The 14113-nt window shown below is 42.5% G+C and overlaps 1 pseudogene; it reads left to right on the forward strand.

Moving 5' to 3' along the window:
• Positions 1-2236: 2236 nt before the first annotated feature.
• Positions 2237-2354, forward strand: LOC126299810 (5S ribosomal RNA; annotated as a pseudogene).
• Positions 2355-14113: the final 11759 nt, after the last annotated feature.

Genomic DNA, 14113 nt, shown 5'->3' on the forward strand with positions numbered 1-14113 from the left:
AAATCATAGTGTAATTATGAAGTAATTAATAGAAGAAACCAGTGTGTCATTGTCAGTGTATGTTTCATGAAATTGTAGCATAAAAGATAATTTTTTTTCAAGATGCTAATTATATCAGGCATGTTTTCATGATTTGTCAAGCTAAAATCTGTAACAAGTTTTATGAAAGGATACAAATTTCAGATGTAAATTTAATTTTGTTCACTTCAACCAATACGTAGAATGAAATTTTAATTGTTACATATTATATAAGGATCAGTGGTGATAGCCACATTGAATTAGTTAGTATCAGACCAGTCTAGAATTAGTTTTGTTATGAGTAAATCCATGTCATTTTTACCTCTTATAATCATATCTAAATGGCATTTCACAGCATTTCAGTTACGTTATTAGTTGGCGAACATGTTACAAAGTACCTTTCAATGCAAAATGGCTGAGCCCAAATGATATTTTAGTTGGAGGAACTATATTAAAACTGAGTTACACAACTCAAAAACTGTTCAACCATCACAAAGCTACGTAACTGAAATGTAGCCAGAAAACCTGGTTACATTTAAGTTGCTTTGTAAAACTACAGTGTAAACCTACTATAAGACCCCGGGCTGATATTGTGCATGTACAGTATAAAGTTGCTTGACACGGCTATCGAACTTAATGGTTATTATATACCAGCTTACACTTGCACTAGGAAGGGAGCATCTATATGTTTAAAAGCTGTGCTGTTAGACATAGTGTTATTTTTACTGTCTTTGCAAAAGAAATTGGGTTAACATCAGTAGATCTAACTTCTGGGTAAGAGAACTGCTCTGTGAACATCCTACTGCTAAATTTATATTGTTCAGGAATATAAGTCTGCTTACCAAAGTTCTTCTGACTAGTATAACTTATAACAGCTATGAGAAAATTGTATAGTAACCTTGCATTTTTTGTGTATTACATCAACAACATTTAAATTAAGATTACAGTTGCACAGAGGCTGAAAGTGGTACAATCAACATGCATCTGTTAAAATAATGAAAGTTTCATGAGTGAGTAACATACGAGTGAATCAAAGGATGTATGCAGGCTAGTACCATTACTATGATGACTCATCATTACCAAGTTCATTAATATATTACTTACATAAAAACCATTAACAATGTTCCATTGCAGCTCTGTATAATATTCTCAATATCATTAGTTTCTACTTACTATGAAAGCAGTTCATCTTTCTTCTTTCTTTTTAAAAAAAGAAGTTTAATGACATTCCATGCTAGTTGAAGGGCAACTTAGTCATTTAATAAGCCATGTTAACAGCACTTAAAACTTTTATTTTTATTTTTATTTTTCTCATTGTTCCTAATGCACAGCTCAACTCAGTAACCTATATATGTCCCATAGTGCTGAGAGCCATTTACTAATCTATAATTAATTTCTGAACAGTGGCAAGAGAAACTACACTCATTTCTGCACCCATCCACACCAAGAGTAAGCTAATTAGCACATAAATGCCATTCTTCTGCTATTACAATCGATAACACCATTTCATATAACCACACACTAGCATAAATTTTAAGTTGTTTGATTTTGCATTGGTAGTTTCTTTACATACAGTTTTTTTAATTAAAATTGTTTGTTTGCATACAGTTCGCATACATTAAAAGTTACATTCTGTTGTGAAAAAGTTAATTAACAGAAATTGCAGTTATGTGAGAGGTGAGCTATTGGTGTAAGTGAAAATAATGAACTTCTTACATTACATGATACACCTGAAGTGCTGACTTGTAAGACTAATTTTTTTTTTTGGCTCATAAAGAATGAAAATGCATGTAGCATAAAACATGTTAAATAGTGTAATTCCATTTTAGGCACGTAATCTCTTTTGCAATGCATGGTAAATGTGAATGTTACTGGTTGCTGTAGAATAGTCAAAGAGGGAGTGGTATATGTAGACTGTGTGTTGGAATTTCACTTGGGTGACTATTGTGGGGAATTGAATGGGGAACTCAGCAATGTTGTCCCATGGAACTGTAGGCCATGCAAATAAGACAAGACTATCACTGAACAGTAGCCAAAGATTTGTGCACTTCAGGCTGAATTAGAACATGCAAAACTAGATAGGCTGAAGGGAGAAAAAGATCATGGAAACTGGGTAAAGGTAACGAGCAATGGGCAAAAATGGGAACAGCTCTTCAACTTCTTCATCAATATTTGACCTTATGGTATTGAATAAATTTGACTTGTTACTTGAAGTAGGTCCAATGGCCTTGCCACAGTGGTAACACTGGTTCCCGTCAGATCACCGAAGTTCAGCGCTGTCGGGCTGGGCTAGCACTTGGATGGGTGACCATCTGGACTGCCGAGCACTGTTGGCACACAGGTGCACTCAGCCCTTGTGAGGCATACTGACGAGCTACTTGGTTGAGAAGTAGCGGCTCCATTCTTGGAAACTGACATACAGCTGGGAGAGCGGTGTGCTGTCCACATGACCCTCTATATCCACATCCAGTGACGCCTGTGGGCTGAGGATGACACAGCAGCCAGTCAGTACCATTGGGCCTTCATGGCCTGTTCAGGAGGAGGTTTTTTTTCCTTTTTTATTTCCCCACCTGAAGTAGGAGGGGAAGAGCCTCATCCACCTGTAGGTTACACTAGATTGCAATGAACTCCTAGCAAAGAAACTAAGTGTAGGTCAGTACCAAAAGACAGTAGGAAGAAAAGAGCCTTACAGCTAGGCAGTAGCCATTGGAGGGGTGTAGACCAGAAAGTACAGGAAAAATTAGGAATAATATATTGGGTCACAAGTATTATGAAGCCAAGCACTAGACTCATCCAGGTAACAGAGGACATAGGGAATTTGTACAAAGATTTTGGCAAGGAGGATCAGTTTAGTGTAGTAGGTGGAGTCGGGAACAGCCTGGCTAAGAAAGAAATTGCTGCATTAGGGGTGACCTGGAAGAAATATGAGTACCAACTACAGACACAAATGTGGGTTTTGTGGGTGCAACAGCAACATGATCAGCTGTGGTTTCTCACTGCTGTGAGCTGTGTGAATGCTGAGTCGAGTAGGTCGCAGCTGACTGAAATGAAATGAGTGCAGAGCCTGTATCTAGAATTGAGGGACTGGGATATGCTAGACATGGCCTACAACCAAATAGGAAAAGGAAAGGTAGTTTGACTGACCTTCTTGCAGGAAATCTATGGGAGGCTACTACCACATAAGCAAATCCCTGTGGTTACTGCTGTCAGGGAGGTATCTTTTGTAGGTTAGAGCCAGGATTCAGATAACCCAATTTGAAAGAAGTTAAAAATAACAGACGAGCCTCGCAAAATGCTTAAGAATGTATATAAAAGTAAGGTTGGCTTATTTTGTCAGAATATTAGAGGACTGCGTAATAAGGTAGAAGAGCTTCTTGTCTATTTGAAAAATTTAGAGAGCTCTGAAAAGACAGACATCCTGGGTCTATTTGAGCACCACAAAACCACAGGGTTAGAGAAGTTAAATACAGGGTGGTCCATTGATCGTGATCGCGCCAAATATCTCACGAAAAAAGCGTCAAACGAAAAAACTACAAAGAACGAAACTTGTCTAGCTTGAAGGGGGAAACCAGATGGCACTATGGTTAGCCTGCTAGATGGCACTGCCATAGATCAAACGGATTTCAACTGCATTTTTTTAAAATAGGAAACCCCACTTTTTATTACATATTCATGTAATACGTAAAGAAATATCAATGTTTTAGTTGGGCCAATTTTTTCACTTTTTGATAGATGGCGCTGTAATAGTCACAAACATATGGTTCACAATTTTAGGCAAACAGTTGGTAACAGGTAGGTTTTTTAAATTAAAATACAGAACGTATGTACGTTTGAACATTTTATTACGGTTGTTCCAATGTGATACATGTACCTTTGTGAACTTATCATTTCTGAGAATGCATGCTGTTACAGTGTAATTACCTGTAAATACCACATTAATGCAATAAATGCTCAGACATATGTCCATCAACCTTAATGCATTTGGCAACACGTGTTATAACATTTCTCTCAAAAGTGAGTAGTTCGCCTTCCGTAATATTCGCATATGCTTTGACAATGCGCTGACACGTGTTTTCAGGCATTGTCAGTGGATCACAATTGCAAATATTCTTCACTTTCCCCACAGAAAGAAATCCAGGGGCGTCAGATCTGGTGAACGTGCGGGCCATGGTATGGTGCTTCGACGACCAATCCACCTGTCATGAAATATGCTATTCAATACTGCTTCAATTGCACATGAGCTATGTGCTGGACATCCATCGTGTTGGAAGTACATCACCATTCTGTCATGCAGTGAAACATCTTGTAGTAACATCAGTAGAACATTATGTAGGAAATCAACATACATTGCACCGTTTAGATTGCCATCCATAAAATGGGGGCCAATTACCCTTCATCCCATAAGGCTGCACCATACATTAATCCACTAAGGTCACTGATGTTCCACATGTCGCAGCCATCGTGGATTTTCCATTGCCCAATAGTGCATAATATGCCAGTTTATTTTACCGCTGTTGTTGAATGTCACTTCATTGCTAAATAGAATACGTGCAAAAAATCTGTCATCGTCCATTAATTTCTCTTGTGCCCAGTGGCAGAACTATACATTATGATCAAAGTCATTGCCATGCAATTCCTGGTGCATAGAAATATGGTACAGGTGCAATCGATGTTGATGTAGCATTCTCAACACCAATGTTTTTGAGAGAGCAGATTCTTGCGCAGTTTGTCTGCTACTGATGTGTGGATTAGCTGCGACAGCAGCTAAAACACCTACTTGGGTATCATAATTTGTTGCAGGTTGTGGTTGAGATTTCACATGTGACTGAACACTTCCTGTTTCCTTAAATAACGTAACTATCCAGTGAACGGCCCGGACACTTGGATGATGTCGTCCAGGATACCGAGCAGCATACATAGCACATGCCCGCTGGGCCTTTTCATCACAATAGCCATACATCAACACAATATCGACCTTTTCCACAGTTGGTAAATGGTCCATTTTAACACAGGTAATGTATCACAAAGCAAATACCATCCACACTGGCAGAATGTTATCTGATACCACATACTTATACGTTTGTGACTATTAGAGCACCATGTATCACAAAGCGAAAAAAGTGGTCCAACTGAAACATTCATATTTCTTTACATAATACACGAATGTGTATTAAGAAAAATGGGGGTTCCTATTTTTAAAAATGCAGTTGATACCTGTTTGACCAATGGCAGCGTCATCTAGTGGGCCAACCATAGTGCCGTCTGGTTCCCCCCTTCAACCTAGACGAGTTTCATTCTTTGTAGTTTTTTCGTTTGATGCTTATTTTGTGAGATATTTGGCCCAGTCACTATCAATGAACCACCCTGTATAAAAGGTTAGACTCCAGCTTCTTACTCATGTAGAACTAATTTGGGAAAAGGAAGAGTTGTTATATATATTAACACAGAACACAAGTTCAAAAACATTGAGAGAAATATATTTTGTTGTGATCCGCACATAGAAGTGTGTGCTTGTGAATTAATATTGAAAAATAGTTCACCTTTAATTGTAATTGTATACAGATCCCCACTGGGGGATCTTTAACTGTTTATCAGGAATCTGGATTCCTTGCTGCTCTATCTGTCAGACTGCACCAAGCAGTTAGTATGTGATGACATTAATGCAGCCTTTTTAAAGGAGTTTGATAGGAAAAAATGTTGTACAAGCCTTATTTGGTTTCCCTAATTTTATCTCAGTAATTAACTTTCCACCAGGGGTAGACATAGCTGTTGGGACCTTAATTAACAATGTTTGCTTTGGTGAAGATCAAAGCAAGAATACAACTGTTTGTCCAGTATCAAATGCTCTCTCTGGCCTTAGAGCACATTGAGCTAGGATAGATAAGATAGTGCCTTACAGTATGAAAACTCCTCAGCAGAAATCAGTTAGAACAATTAATGACTCTGGTACAAATTTTTTTAAGAACAGTTTACAAGAGATGACCTGGAATCAAATTTGTAATGCGTTTAATGGTAACATGAAATTTCTTCTATTCTATTATAAATCCATATCACTATTCGAAAATAGCTTTCCACAAAAACTAATCAGAAAAGACATTAAACAGCCATGGCTCACTTGTGAGATTAAAGTATTTTGTGAAAGGAAAACAAAATGTATATGTTGACAAGAACAAGTAAATATCCTGCAGTAGTTGCACCCCTACAAAAATTACTCAAAATTATTAAGGAAAGTTACTAAAAAATTGAGGAACATGCACATAACGTCAGAAATCAGTAATTCCAAGAACACCCTTAAGGAAACAGGGGAGATAATTCCTATAGAGCACAGTGGACTCACTAAACTTATGGTTGCAGTGAGTGGAAAGTAATGAATTGCAGATGTCAAAAGTTACATAGAGTGATTCTATACCTAAGCAAGTATAAGGAATAAAAAGTAAAGAGTTCACAAGTATGCTTTGCATGGAAGTGTTTCATGTAAGTGTGCATCACACTACTAAAGGTGAGGTATCAGTTATAAGGCATGATGACAACATGACAGGGTCTCATGGTCAAGGTGTGCACACCATTCATACATGTGATCATGATGATCATGATGCAGGAGGCAACAAAAAAAATTGCGGGCATGTACATGCTAGTCTACAGCAAACAGGCAACATGTGGCACACTATCCATTAGGATACAAATGTTACTAACAAATCCATGATGCAGAAGTAACCAGTCACACCCATGAAACTGACAGGGACAGCATAAATACATCAATTTCAAACTGGTCCATAAGGACAAAAAATTTAATGCTTTGCCATTAGCACTCAGCAAGATTTTCAGAAACCAGCAGTCATGGTTTAGCTAAAGTGTGCACTATAGACTCACCACCATCAACCTCTCTGCACCCGTGCATGTCTAGAATGCTGTTACTGCACCTTGTAGCAAGTTGTTTCTTCAAGTTCACACAGTACAATTGACACTCACCGTAAAACACTATTTTGCTCAGATGAGCATGTCAATTGATCAGTATTGGTGTGGGAAGTGCCAGTCAATGAGCTCTATATGTCACATACTTTTCTCCAGAACACCCGAGAGCTACAGGAGGGCAGTGTGTGATGGAGAGAGATTCTACAACTTACGTCTGCTTTGCTTGTGGCCTATACACATGTCATCTGCTCTTGTCATCTGCTGAAGCAGACAAGTGGCAGGTGCACATGTGCTGTAGTGCATCACCACACAGTTCCCCCCTGCAAGAAGGAGATAGTGGGAGGTGGGCATTGGTAATGGTGGTGGTGACAGCAGTGCTGGCTGCACCCCCTGTGCCAGGCAGTGGCATGGTACTGGAGGAGGGGCCAGGCAGCAGCAAAGGCACAGACAGTGATGACATGTGACTTGGTCCCCCATGGCAGGCTGCAGTGTGGCATCAGTGGGGCCGGCATATGTTGCAGTGGCAGACATGGTGACAGTGTGATGGCAAGCATGGTATTGTCCCATGGTAAGCCTGGCTCTTGTGTGACCTGACATGCACCACTGGCTGGGTGGGGGCAGAGCTGCACCCCTCGGTTTGCTGGTGCAATGGGGCATGGTGTGCCATGGGGGCAGGGTTTGGCAAGAGAAGTGGTTGTGTGCTGGTGTGTGGGCAAGTGACACATGATTGATGGTGCCCAGTGCACCCTCTATGGGCAGTATATTATGTGCTGTCTCTTGTTGGTGCTGTGGGCATCAGCTGCAGCTGCCCCATGCTTGCAGTCCAGGTCACACATCACTGCCTGGGCACATCCCGTGCTGTTCCACTGGTCAATAGTCCCTCGGTGTCAGGGGTGCAGCATTTTCTTCTTATGACCAGGGTGTGGCAGCCAGGGAAAGGTCCAGTGGCTGACGTCATCAGCAAATCTGTCAGGTTGGTTGGTGGCAAGAGCAGCTAGGCAACCTTCACCCAAGTGACCCACAGGCCATGAGTTGTATCGGCAGTGTTGGTTAAGGCCCCGTCATCATAGCTTGGTGCCATGTCACTCTTGAAGGTCAGTGATGCACATAGGCTTTGGAGGTCGAGCAGGTGTACCTGCTTCAGCAATCATGTGAGACTACAATGATGCATTGGTGTCACAGGAAGAATGTCTAAATGCCTCACAAGAGGATGAGGTGTGAGAAGGAGTACCGTGGGTCGAGCAATGGTTGGCAGACATCCACCTGGAGCATCATATACATGCATATGCTGAGATCTCTGTGCATGAAGTGTTAGTGTTCGACATGCCACCTGGAATGCACTAGGTACAGGCATGCTATTGAGTCATGGAACTGCTGCATGAAGGCTGAGATGCAGGTCATGGCCAGTAGGGGGTGTGGTTCAGTGAGGTCACCTGAGAGGGTGAGCAGCTGTCTGTACACAAACTTGGCACTGGATGTGCCTAAATTCACTTTGTGGGTAACCTATAAACCTAATATAATTAGAGACAGAGCAGCAGACCAAGTTGCAAAGTGGTATGTGAGGACAGCTTTGAGGGTGCTGAGAGAGTCTTAAGTAAACAGGATGTTAACTGCCACATGTTGTTGATTATGATATGGTGCAGGCACCCAAAATGTGAGACCTAAGTATCTATAGAGGCTTTTGCCACTGTGTCTGTGTTACGTCAGGCAGAGATGCAGCTTCAGGTCACTGGGTGAAGCTATCAGTGATATTAAGGAGATACTGGTGGCCATTGGATGATGGCCTACATGATGGTGAGCCTATGATATCAATATGTATGTGGAAGAAATGATGATTCCCCAGGGGAAAAGCGGTGATGGGGTAATGCACATAACTGCATACTTTAGAGCATTGACACAGCACAAAGGCACAGGCCCAGTTGGTGCAGTAGCACTGGATATTAGGCCAAACAAAATGCTCCTGAACAAGTGTGGCAGATGTACAGTCACCAGGATGGTCCAGGCTGTGCAAGATCTTGAAGAAGTACAGGGGAAAGTAGGGGCAGATGTGCTCTAAGGAGGCGCACAAGTGATCAGTACTGTCATGGACATCATACAAAATAGCTTTATGGGTACCTGGCATCACTAACAGTTGCAGGTCGAGATCCGTATTTATGTCATCTTGCATCTGTAGGAGCTAGGGGTTGTCAACCTGGACTGCAGCAAGGATCTTATAGTTGAGGGGAATGCTAACTGCAGTTAAGATAATCAGTGACTATGTTTTCTATTCTGGCTCTCACTGGTGAACCGTCCACTATACACCTGCTGTCAGAACTGGTGGGTTGAGATCTGAGTGCCCTATTTGTGACAGAAATGAATTTTCAAGGGGAGGTGGTCTGTAAAAAGTATGAAATGGAACCCCTCCACAAAGGGGCATAAATACCTAACCCCTCGTATGATCATGAAGATCACCTCAGGATCACCAGTTTGGGAAATGCATTCCTCACTTACCTTGCACACATAAGCTGCCTATGGTGCACTAGTATGTGCAGGTGTTAGTGGGATAAAAGTGAAGAGCACATGGAAAGTACGTTTTTGATTTTTCTGTCCCTTTATTGGAACAGAACACAATTACATAAAAATTAACATGAGAACATCAACACAATAAAACTGTATAGCAATAAAAGTAGACACAGGAGAAATAATTCCTGTAGAGCATGATAGTCTTACTGAATAGAAGGTTGTAGTGAGATGAAAGTAACAAATTGTAAATGTCAAAAGTTATATACAATGAAATGCAAGGTATAAAAACTAAAGGGTTAACAAGTATTCTTTGTATGTAACTGTTTAATCTAAGTGTGCATCTTATCTCTAAAGGTCAGAAGCTGGGATAAGCCATGATGGCAATGCTGTAGGGTCTCATATTGAGGTGTACATGCTGTTCATACACATATGGTCATGGCGACAATACAAGAGGCAACAGAATAAAAATTGCAAGCATACACATGGTAGTCCACAGCAATTAGGTGACATTTGGCACACTATCGGTTAGAATGCAATTGTTACTAAGAATTCCATGATGCTGAAGTAGTATACTGATCCCATGAAACTGCCAAGGCCAGCATGAATACATCAATATCAAATTGGTAAATATGAACAAAAAATTTAATGATCTGCCACTAGCACTCAGTAAGGTTTGCAGATGCCACCAATCACTGTTCAGCTGAAGCGTCATCTTTTCTCCATCTGTACATGGCCTGAATACTGCTGCTGCACCTCACAGTTCACGAAGCACAATCAACACTCACTATAAAACACTATATTGCTCAGGAGACCATGTCAGTTGTTTGGCATTGGTGCAGGAAGTGCCAGTCAGGGAGCTGTTTCTGTCACATGCTTCTCTCTGGAAAAACCCCAGAGCTGCAGCAAGGCAGTGCATGGTGGTGAGAGATTCCACTACTAAGGCCCGCTTTATTCATGGTTGATCCATGTGTCATCTGATGTCATCCGCTGTTGTCATCTGTTGAAGCAGACAGGTGGTAGGCCCAAATGTGCTGCAGTGTATTCCCAAAAGGCCATATGAGATGCCACGAAATGAGAGATAGGGCAAACTGCCGCAGGACAGGGTAACATCACTATTGAATTAAATGGAAGGGCTATTAACAATGAGTCATAAGAAGTAACTATGCACACATCAAAAAATTTTTGCATCACCCCAGTTCCCAGAACTCCTGAAGACAGACGTTGACTGTGGATATTGTATCACAGACACAGTCCCTTTGAATGTTCAGAGATGCCACAAATCCACCCAAACATGTAAACAACCATGAATGAGCAGCGTCTATTAGACAGAGGCAGTCTGACAGCCGATCAGTTGCAGTCATTCCACCAGGAAGGAGGTACACGGGTCCTGTTGCCTGTAGTTCAACCATGCCTAGATAGTCAATACTATGGTTCAATCATGTCTGCATTGTTACTTTATGACAGGAAGGGCTCTCGATGAGGGAAGTGTCCAGATGTCTCGGAGTGAGCTGAAGCAATGTTGTTCGTACATGGAGGCGATGCAAAGAGACAGGAGCTGTCAATAACATGCCTCACTGAGGCTGCCCATGGGCTATTACTGCAGTGGATGACTGCTACCTATGGATTATGGCTTGGAGGAACCCTGACAGCAACGCCACCATGTTGAATAAAGCTTTTTGTGCAGCCGCAGGATGTCATGTCACGACTCAAACTATGCACAATAGGCTGCATGATGTGCAACTTCACTCCATGGTGAGGTCTATCTTTGCAACAATGACTCCATGCAGCGCTGTACAGATGGGCCCAACAACATGCCAAATGGACTGCTCAGGATTGGTATCATGTTCTCTTCACCAATGAGTGTCGTATATGCCTTCAAGCAGACAATTGTTGTAGACATGTTTGGAGGCAACCCGTTGAGGCTGAATGCCTTAGACACACTATCCAGTGAGTAGTGCGTGAAGCAAACTGGAGGTTCCTTGCTATTTTGGAGTGGGATTATGTGGGGCTGACATGGATGGTCATGGAAGGCACCGTAATGGCTGTACAATACATGAATGCCATCCTCTGACTGATAGTGCCATCATATTGGCAAGGCATTCGTTTTCATGGCCAACTATTCATTCCCCAGTCATGCACATCTTGTGAATGAGTTCCTTCAGGATAACAACATCACTCTACTAGAGTGGCCAGCATGTTCTCCAGACATGAACCCTACCGAACATGCCTGATTGAAAAGGGCTGCTTATGGATGACATGACCCACGAACCAGTCTGAGGGATCTACACCAAATCACCATTGAGGAGTGGGAAAGTCTGGTCCAACAGTGCCTTGATGAACTTGTGGACAGTATGCCATGATGAATACAGGCATGCATCAATGCAAAAGGATGTGCTACTGGGTATTAGAGGTACTGGTGCATACAGCAATCTGGACCACCACCTCTGAAGGTCTCCCTGTATGGTGGTACAACATGCAATGTGTGATTTTCATGAACAATAAAAAGGGTGTAAATGACATTTATGTTGATCTCTATTCCAATTTTCTGTACAGGTTCGGGAACTCTCGGAACCAAGGTGGCGCAAAAAAATTTTAATGCGTGTATTTAATAATCATTTCTTAAATATAGTAGAAGGTATAGAATCAAGCAGTTCAAGAGAAAAAACACAGCAGCATGTTGAAAAAGCAATTCTCATTAAATTGTCATATGAATATAGCACCAACCTTCTAGAACTAAGAAAATTATGCATTCTCTCAAAGATAAAGGTCATCTGGTTTTTGTGGTGTTTCCAGTAGAATACTAAAGATCTGTTCCCATATAATAAGCCCTGCATTATCTGAAATATGGAATGCATCACTATCTCAAGGTACTTTCTCCTTAAGAAAGTTGACAGGAGAGATGTCACAAACTACTGACCTCTTTCACTGCTGACATCATTTTCCAAAATTTATGAGAAGACTATGTATTCTAGAATATTATCTCACATGAGCAGCATTTTATACCCTCAGTAAAACACAAGTATGGATTTCAGAAGAGCTGCTCTACTGAGAATGCCATTTACATATTCACTCTCCAAATTTTACAAGCATTAGATAATAAAATAGCACTGGCTGACATTTTCTGAGACCAATTTAAGGCATCTGACTGTGTTCAACACAGTATTCTCCCAGATAAATTGATGTGTTATGAGATTGATGGTATACCCAACCAGTGGATGTCATATCTAATCAAAAGAATATACACTGGTGTGTCAGACCCACCATACTTGCTCCAGACACTGCGAGAGGGCTGTACAAGCAATGATCACACGCACGGCACAGCGGACACACCAGGAACCGCGGTGTTGGCCGTCGAATGGTGCTAGCTGCGCAGCATTTGTGCACCGCCGCCGTCAGTGTCAGCAGTTTTCTGTGGCATATGGAGCTCCATCGCAGTCTTTAACACTGGTAGCATGCCGCGACAGTGTGGACGTGAACCGTATGTGCAGTTGAAGGACTTTGAGCGAGGGCGTATAGTGGGCATGCGGGAGGCCGGGTGGACGTAGCGCCAAATTGCTCAACATGTGGGGCGTGAGGTCTCCACAGTACATCGATGTTGTCGCCAGTGGTCGGCGGAAGGTGCACGTGCCCGTCGACCGCAGCGACGCACGGATGCACACCAAGACCGTAGGATCCTACGCAGAGCCGTAGGGGACCGCCACGCCACTTCCCAGCAAATTAGGGACACTGTTGCTCCTGGGGTATCGGCAAGGACCATTCGCAATTGTCTCCATGAAGCTGGGCTACGGTCCCGCACACCGTTAGGCCGTCTTCCGCTCACGCCCCAACATCGTGCAGCCCGCCTCCAGTGGTGTCGCAACAGGCGTGAATGGAGGGACGAATGGAGACGTGTCGTCTTCAGCGATGAGAGTCACTTCTGCCTTGGTGCCAATGATGGTCGTATGCGTGTTTGGCGCCGTGCAGGTGAGCGCCACAATCAGGACTGCATACGACCGAGGCACACAGGGCCAACACCCGGCATCATGGTGTGGGGAGCGATCTCCTACACTGGCCGTACACCTCTGGTGATCGTCGAGGGGACACTGAATAGTGCACGGTACATCCAAACTGTCATTGATCCCATCGTTCTACCATTCCTAGACCGGCAAGGGAACTTGCCGTTCCAACAAGACAATGCACGTCCGCATGTATCCCGTGCCACCCAACGTGCTCTAGAAGGTGTAAGTCAACTACCCTGGCCAGCAACATCTCCGGATCTGTGCCCCATTGAGCATGTTTGGGACTGGATGAAGCGTCATCTCACGCGGTCTCCACGTCCAGCCCGAACGCTGGTCCAACTGAGGCGCCAAGTGGAAATGGCATGGCAAGTTCCACAGGACTACATCCAGCATCTCTACGATCGTCTCCATGGGAGAATAGCAGCCTGCATTGCTGTGAAAGGTGGATATACACTGTACTAGTGCCGACATTGTGCATGCTCTGTTGCCTGTGTCTATGTGCCTGTGGTTCTGTCAGTGTGATCATGTGATGTATCTGACCCCAGGAATGTGTCAATAAAGTTTCCCCTTCCTGGGACAATGAATTCACGGTGTTCTTATTTCAATTTCTAGGAGTGTATATGTAAGCAACCTTATGTGTAATATACAAGAAGAACTAGATGCTTTTTCTTCTTTTCTTTTTC

The sequence above is a fragment of the Schistocerca gregaria genome, chromosome X (genome assembly GCF_023897955.1).
Source record: "Schistocerca gregaria isolate iqSchGreg1 chromosome X, iqSchGreg1.2, whole genome shotgun sequence".
NCBI classification, from domain to species: domain Eukaryota; kingdom Metazoa; phylum Arthropoda; class Insecta; order Orthoptera; family Acrididae; genus Schistocerca; species Schistocerca gregaria.